This window comes from Mus caroli, chromosome 3 (genome assembly GCF_900094665.2).
Source record: "Mus caroli chromosome 3, CAROLI_EIJ_v1.1, whole genome shotgun sequence".
NCBI classification, from domain to species: domain Eukaryota; kingdom Metazoa; phylum Chordata; class Mammalia; order Rodentia; family Muridae; genus Mus; species Mus caroli.
In genome coordinates this window covers 4,289,715-4,298,031 of record NC_034572.1, presented here as the reverse complement: position 1 = coordinate 4,298,031, position 8,317 = coordinate 4,289,715, and the positions used below count along the sequence as shown (strand labels likewise).

Here is an 8,317-nt window from a genome sequence, read left to right as displayed (position 1 = left end):
TGGCCCTGGCAGGGGACTGTGAGATCTGACATGGTGGATGTAGGTGGAGGGGGCTCTTTCCTGTAAGAAAGTGGAAACCTGTAATGAGTAGAGGGGAAAGTGGGTTGGCATCTAGTTTGCCAAGGGAGCAAACCAACAGCATATACACTACCCAAAAAGTTGTTAAAGGGGCATGTAATTCTTTATATTGGGGGAAGTGATGGGATAGCTCTCTCAATCAGAGAATAGGGGGTTTATCTTCAGGGGAGTGCTATATTACTTCTACAGTTTCTTTCCTTGCCCATTGGTAAATATTACGGGGATCCCACTATGGGCTTTTGTGAAAATAGTTTAGGGGCAGCCACCACAACAGAGGGAGGGAAGAGACCCATTTTTCATCAGGATAATGGGCATCAGTTTGTCCTGGGAGTCCTAGTAAGCTGATAGCAAAGTAGGAGTGATTTTTGATTAGCCACTGAATATTTGAGAGGGAGAAGAGGGGTGACAAGAATTTCAGGTTCTTTTCCTAGGGTTTGTAGGACTCTATCCCTGCCATTTCAAATCATACTAGCAAGTGCATCCATCTCACTTAAAATCTAGTGTGCCACCGATTGGGGTGTGTAGCACCCCCTGGGATTGGTAAAGGGCTCCCACAAGTGTAGGGGAGGAATTTAAGATAAGGGGCTCTATGGGAATTATTGTGTCATACCTAGCAAAAGCCATATTTTTTAGAGATGCATTAGCAGAATTTAGAGTTTGGATTGCTTCCGGGGACAGTGCTCTTAAGGAGGAGGGCCCTTTTTCTCCTTTTAGGAGGTTAAACAGGGGTTGAAGGGTGCTTGTGGGAAGGGGTATCCAGGTCGAAGCCAATTATGGTTACCCAAAAACTCTAGAGGGAGGCAACAGTTAATTTTTGAGGGAAGGAAAGGGTAGGTTTGAGGGGGTGTATTAAGGCAAGGGAGATCTTGTGTACTAGCTGATTTTGTGTATCAACTTGACGAAATCTGGAGTTATCACAGAGAAAGGAGCCTCAGTTGAAAAAATGCCTCCATGAGATCCATTTGTAAGGCATTTTCTCAAATAGTGATCAAGGGGGCAGGGCCTAGCCCATTGTGGGTAGTGCCATTCCTAGGATGGTAGCCTTGGGTTCTATAAGAGAGCAAACTGAGCAAGCCAGGAGAAGCAATATGTTTTAATGCAGTGGCTACAGCCTCCAGACAAATGGTTGGACTGTTAGCCATTCCCTGTGGGATTACAGTCCATTCGTATCATTAGAATGGGCCAGAGTTGTTAATGGAAGGTACTGAGAATGCCTAAGGTCTTAGGGGTGGAGAGGGATAGGAAAAAAGCATACTTTTATGTTTATTGCTAATAGGGGGTCATTGGCAGGGATGGCTGAGATGTGGGACAGCCCCCTTTGGGGCGACTCCCAGACTCTTGCCCCGACCTACAGGGCTAAAAACAAGGGTCTCAAGGAAAGGAGTGAGAGTGGATTGAATGAGGAAGGAGACCAGACTGAGATCTGTTAAGCCTCATTTATTTAAAAAAACAAAAACAAAAACAAAAAAACACTCAGCTTATAAAGCTGCAAACCACAATTACAAAGTGGAATTCATTGCTCAAGTACATGACAAGGTAGATGGAAAGTGCTTAGCAACCAGTTGAGTAAAAGGAAAGTTCTAACCACAAGGTATCTTAAAGAAGGTTGTAACCACAAGGTCTCATGGCTGGAAGGTTCCAACAGCAAGATTTCTTAACTATGCTCTGGGAACAGAAAAACAAATCTCTTAAAAGCAGGAGTTAGAAATAATAATTGTAAAATAAGTAATGGCCCAGGGACAAGATAAAGATCAGGCCCCAACAGACTCTCAAGGTTTTGTTAATTGCCCTAAAATCTTGTAATTGTCTCCACCCCCTTGAGCTCTTTTGTTATAGTGGACACAGGGTGTTCCATGGACTGCAGGAGGGGGCAGATGTGTTGTAACAGAAGCTGTTCTTCTACCAACTGTGTAAGGGCTCTAAGCGTCTCTCTTGATAGAGGCCACTGTGGGACACAGACGGCTACACTGGAGAGCCAACCAAGGTAGAGAATATCAAATCTAATAGTGGATCCTAGAATTGAGGGTGATTTGGAAGAGTTTTTAGGGTCTCCTTGGACATAGCTTTCTTTGTAGGTAACGTCCTCTATTTTGATGTGGTCTTTTTATGGTTGGGTGGTAAATACTACCTCTAGGTAGTATTTACCTTATTTAGCTTATAAGATATCTCTCACTAGAAGACTGGTGGCTACTTGAGTTACCAGGGGGTATATGAGGTGGGTAGATCCATCAGGGTCCTCCCACTTGTAGGCCTGTTGGGTGATAAATGTGTGAGATGTACTACTATGAGTAAGAGCTGGTGCCCAGGGATCAGTTGCCAGTAGTGTAGGATCTCTTGTCTTAAAATTGTATTGTCTGTTCCTACCATCCCTTCAGGGTTCCCAGGGCTTCAAACCTTAGCTCAACCTAAGCAGGCTTCCTCTCACATTCCACCACTCCAATAAAATGATCTTATGATTATTTTATTTGCTTGAAGAAAGGAACCTAGCCTGACTGTCTGCTGAGAGGCTTTATCCAACAACAGATAAAGACAGATACTGAGACCTACAGCAAAACTTCAGGCAGAGCTTGGAGAGTCTTGTAGAAGAGTAGGGGGTAGAAATGAATAAGCCTGAGGGGTCAAGGACACCACAAGAAGACCTAGAGAATTAACTAACCTATAGAACTTGGGTAACCAACAGGAGCATGCAGGAGCTGGCCCTAGACCCTCCTGTACACTTGTAGCAAATGTACAACAGCTTGGTTTTCATGTGGGTTCCTAAATAAGTGTTGAGGGGACTATTGTGGTCTGTGTTCCCTGCCATTGGATCTCCCTCTCCTTACCTTGACTGTCTGGTTAGGCCCCAGTGGGGAGGATGTACCCAGTCCTGCTGGGATTAGATTTCCCAAGGTAGAGTGGAACGGGCAATGGGAAGAAGGGATTTGCAAGGGTGGAACTGGGAAGAGAGATGGGAGTGGGAGCTATGATAGGGGTATAAAGTGAAAAAATAAGTTATTGGAAAAAAGAAATAGCTCCTTACTGAAGTATTATATGATAATAAAATGATCATTATTAATGCTTCATAGTAATATTTTATTATTTATATGGAAGTGACTATAAATTCACGTAATTTTGTGCAAGTAAACAAAATCAATTTTTTTACTTTTTATAAGCTGTATTTTTTTGAGTAGGTTTTATGCTTAAAAATTACTTATTGGAATTTAACTGAAGAGGTCAGCTCAGAAACTTTGGAAAATTCCGCCAGGCCCCTCCCCTACTGGAAGAGAAAGGTCAAGGAGCACTTAGGCACCCCTCCCCTCCAGAAGGGAGAGGATTAATTATATTCCTCAGACCACGGGGGAGGGAGGACCAACCATCAGCCACCTGTGGGTGGGGGAGGCCCAGAGTATGCAGATACATTTCGCAGAGCAGACTGACTATGGGCCACCTAAAGACAAGGAAAGCCCTTGGCACCTCACTCCCTTAAGCCTAATCAGTTTAAAAGTTACACTGTTCTTCCAACCACATGTGCCTAATGGCTGCTGCTCTGAAAACTGTATAAAAACTCACTGAATGGGCGACTCCTGGTCATTCTCTCTCTCCTTCATGTGCAGGACGACCCCAACATATTGGAACAATATAATTCCTCTTGCTTTTGCATCCATCCCTAGATCTGTGTTGTTCATTCAGGGTGGGGGTGGGGTCTCCAGTAAGTTAAGGCTAGCCAGTGTCTTACACTACTCATGTGGCATTTGCATTTTGGCAGATCTCAACTACTTTAGGACAATTATGGGGACAATTGTCAAGAATTTGGATATCTTGAGTCATCAAGAAATATTACCTGAAAGATTTTTAAAGATTGATAGGCATCTTCCTCAAATGTTTTGATCTCTGTATTATTAAAATTATTCACCTATAATATTGTTTTACAAATTCTTATGTTTTATAAAGATGATTTGTAATTTTCTCAATTTTCTACTTATTTAAAATACACAATGCTTTTCCTGTATAGATACTTAAAAAATATCTCTAAAATATTCTCTAGTCATTATTTTTGGAAAGGAAATTTGAGACAAATGTGAAATAATCTACCTCATCATTAAAGTATTAGCTGAAGTGGTATATTTTTGTGAGTAGAACTTTCCCATCCTGGTATACCTTGTCACACAGAAACTGGCCTTGCTGATCTCTTTGGAGATAACCACATTCTTTTCCTGCACAGAGAGGGCATTCTCCATCTCTGTACTCCATAGGTGCCCATGGGAGTCCAGGAATTGCACAGCTACACCCATGTTCTCACCATTTGTATGCAAGGAGCGATTTGAGGGCACTAGAGTGAATAGGTTGCCTTGATGTCGTCTTATTCTATTCGGGCAAATGTTCTTCTGACATCATTGTAGTCTTTGTGACGCACAGACGCATGGTAACGCCTGGGATAAGTTCTGCCTTTATCTACTTTATCATAGAGCTGGGTCTCCCGATCTGAGCATTTCTTTCTGTTGTCTGGGAAGCTCTGGGCTGAGGACATTTGTGATTTCCTGAAGAATGGGCTGTCTGCTGACCTGTCCAAGTATTGGCAGCTTGCTGAGAAGGAATTTTCGACACTGCTCAGGGGATCTACATACACTGTTTGCTGGCCTCTGGGATGAATTCACCTTTACTGTTGATGCTCATATATGATCCCTGCCTGCATTGTGCTGTTAGTTTTCGCTCAGGTACACAACCAGGGGGAAAAGAGCTTCGACCAGGATTCTGGGTGCGGACAGGTGCCTGTTTGTGGGCTCAGGGGCTTAGGGTACTTATATTCCCTGCAGACTCCTGCCTGGGCACTCCAGGTAGGGAGAGGAACTAGTGTGGTTTCTGTCTTGGGATAACAGTAGTATCCTAAGTCTTTTCATACTTGAGTTTCTATCCAAAATGTCAATTGCTTTGCCGAGATCATCTTGGTTTTTCAACAGGATAGAGAGCTCTTTATCCATATAATGCAAATCAAGAGGCTGCCCAAAGACTCTTATCACCTTGTGCACCACATCTTCATATTTTATAGGCCAGAATGCTATAATTTGTCTCTCCCCATTGTGTTCACACTTGATTCTGACATCACTCTGCCTGTTTGGGTGACCTGTGTCCTTGTTCTTCGTGGTCTCATATCCAGACACCCGGAGACGTCAGCTCATCTGGGGAGCCACCAGGTCCTTCGTGATTGAATCTAATGCTTCTTGTTCATCCATGATGGTGATGGTGGCAGCAGCTTCAACTCAAAAGTTTCACTTCCGCAGCCGCAAGTGCATGCGAGGGAAGCAGTCTTCGGGGACAGCAGAGGGTCTGGCTTTATACTGGGGCCATAGGCTGTGCTGGCTTTGCTTGGGACCCCACAGCCTCCCTGGCCTCGTTGGAGCCACTTGGCCAGCCAGCCTGCCAGTCCTGAAGTCCAGAAGTTGCTCTGAGCAGGCACTGTTCTCCACCTCAGGAACAGTCTGAAAAGAAAAACAAACAAACAAACAAACAAAAAAACAAAAAACAAAAAACAGTTATTTTTCTTTTCAACTGATATATTGGCAACAGTGTTGAATAAAAGAGTATCTTCTGTCAAGCATTTTTAGGGTGAGGTTACATTGGCTGAGTGATCCGGATAGGTATAAGAGTTTTACACACAATCCAAATCTTACTCAGAGGAGTCCAGGAGCACAATGAATTCTTAAATGCATGATGCTAGTCTGGAGTAGCATGTTTAGTTTATTATCAGCAAACTAGGAGTATCTTTGCCTTTCAGACTGTATTTGTATATATTTGTAGCACAGATCTCCTGACTGTAGTCAACTGAGGGATTGTCTTGTTTCAGATTGTTGGCTCATGGCAGCATGCTACATTTAGAAACCCATGTTGGGCACCTTATCTTTGAGTTAGAGAGCCCCTCCAAGCTGTGAAAATACAGCTAGAGCCAGTGCTTAAATAAAGCAGATGAAGGTACTGTTAAGTTTTGGCCTTGGAAACTTAACTCTTAGATTTTATTTTATTGTTCACATTAATGAGATAATTTCAAAGCACTGATTACTAACTTCTTTGGAGATTTTTTGAGTCAATGAGAAGAATGCATGCTTTGAAAACAGTGAATAAAGGGGGGACATTGCTTGCTATAGCAGCATCTCAAGACAATTTTAAAAATTCAGTATTCTTTTTGTCCTTGTTCTGCTCACATATGTGACAACACTTGAAAAAAGATCCATGGATTTGGAAGAGAGCAAGGTGGGTTTGTGGGAGAGCTTAGGGGGAGGAAAGGGAATAGAGAAATGATGTTATATTACAGTCTCAGAAAATATGTGTATTTTCTTTAAAAAAAAAGTTCATGATTTTCAAATGTAATTTTTTGTTCCACATACTCCAGACTACTTTATAGGGCTAAAGTTTATATGCTCAAAGAAAGAGTAGATAAATCTAATGCCTTCTGGCTTTCCTTCCCATGGAAACATAACAAAACGGATCAGTTTTCTGTTGTTGCTGCATCAAGACTCCACAAACTGTCACACTTTAAGGCTTTCCCAGGGGTCTTGGGGGTAGGTTCTCAATACTGCCAACGTAAGACCTCAAAAATCTATATTATATTATATCATATCATATATCATATTTCTACAAATCAGAGATCCGAGTAGGCATCACAGGCTAAAACTGCATAATTAGCTATTCCTTCTGAAATCGGGGTGGGGGAGGGAGGGGCAGAAATCCATTCTCTCTCTTACTTCACTGGCTCTTAACCTCTATCTCCATTGTCCAAATTAAGTTTCTCTCTCTGAATCCGCTGCCTTTCTCTTTGAGATTTAAATGCTCAAGTGGTCACACTGGGCTACCCTGGCTAAGTCAGTCCACTTTCCCACCTTAATATCCACAAGCACATCTGCAAAGCTCTATGTCACATATATTCATTACTTTTGTTGTGGTCAAATACCTGGAAAGAGAAACTTACTGGGGGGCCTGGGCTTAATTTTGGCTCATGGCTTGGAAGTAACAGCTCATGGTGGGAAGTGGGGGCTTGGAGACAGTGTTTCAGGCTAGGAGAAGTGTGAGACTACTTACATCTTAGCTTAATAGGAAGCAGAGATGGGGTCCTGGCACTCAGCAGGCTTTTTCCTTTTTCCTATTTTACTTAATTTGGGAGTTCAGCCTGGGGGATGTCCAACCTACTCTCTCATCTGCTTTTGAATGTTCCCACAGGCATACACCAAAATGTGCCTTATTAATGTTCTAGTATTATTTTTGGTTTTTTAGTTTTTGAAATAGCTGTTCTTAAATGTTCTCTGAAGGTGAGAGTGACTTTGAATTTTTGATCCCCCTACTTCCATTTCTGGAGTGCCGGTTACATGCATGCACCACACACCTGGTTTGTGAGATACACTGGATGAAACCCATGGCTTCCTGCAGGCTATGCAAGCTTCCTATCAACCAGTCTATATCCACAACCCTGCCCAGTTGCTTTTTAATGCAATCAAACTAGTCAAACTAACTAAAATTGACTGTCTGCCATGTAAGTTCACAGGTTCTGCAGATCAGTGCATAAACACCTTGTATGTTTAGTATTCTTTTGTTCTTATTGTATGAAATGGATAACCAGCTAGGCAGGGAGCATATCAAATATTCAGATTTCTGGATATACTGTTAGAAGATCCTCCCTCATGATTCTGATCTGTGAGTTCTTTGGTTATGTGACTGCAAACTTCAGAGGAAAATAATAGGCAATTTTCCAAATGTGAAGCAAAAGGTATATCTTTATTAAAATCCCTCACAAACCAGAATGTTGAGGTAGCACTTGAGGTAAGGAAACTGTTTTATCTCTTGATATTAGTATTTTAAGATCTCTTTAGGTTTTTATGAATAGCTGGAGGACATGAGATATCTCTAGCTAAAACTTCAACTTTATTTTAATTATGATCTATATACTGAGTTTAGAGGAAACCATTCAGAAAGAGAAAACCTATATGACATCAATAGAATACAGAGTATTCTAGTGTTTCTAAAAATGTGGAGGAACTGAAGACTATTTGATCGCCCAGAGCATCATTTAAAGAGGGATTTCATGCATACACAATATTTAAAAAGCATCCCATAGTATATATAAAGAACTAAGACATTTGCAAGAATAAATGTTTGACTCATGGAAAGTTTGATTATGACGGAAGAAGGCAGTCCTGTGCCTTTTCTGTGTTCGGGAGAAAGGATGATGGTGATGCCTGAGGGGAGAAAGGATGATGGTGATGCCTGAGGGGAG

General features: G+C 42.0%; 1 pseudogene; it reads right to left on the bottom strand.

Annotated features, from left to right (window-relative positions):
• Nucleotides 1–4,145: 4,145 nt before the first annotated feature.
• Nucleotides 4,146–5,303, bottom strand: LOC110290997 (annotated as a pseudogene).
• Nucleotides 5,304–8,317: the final 3,014 nt, after the last annotated feature.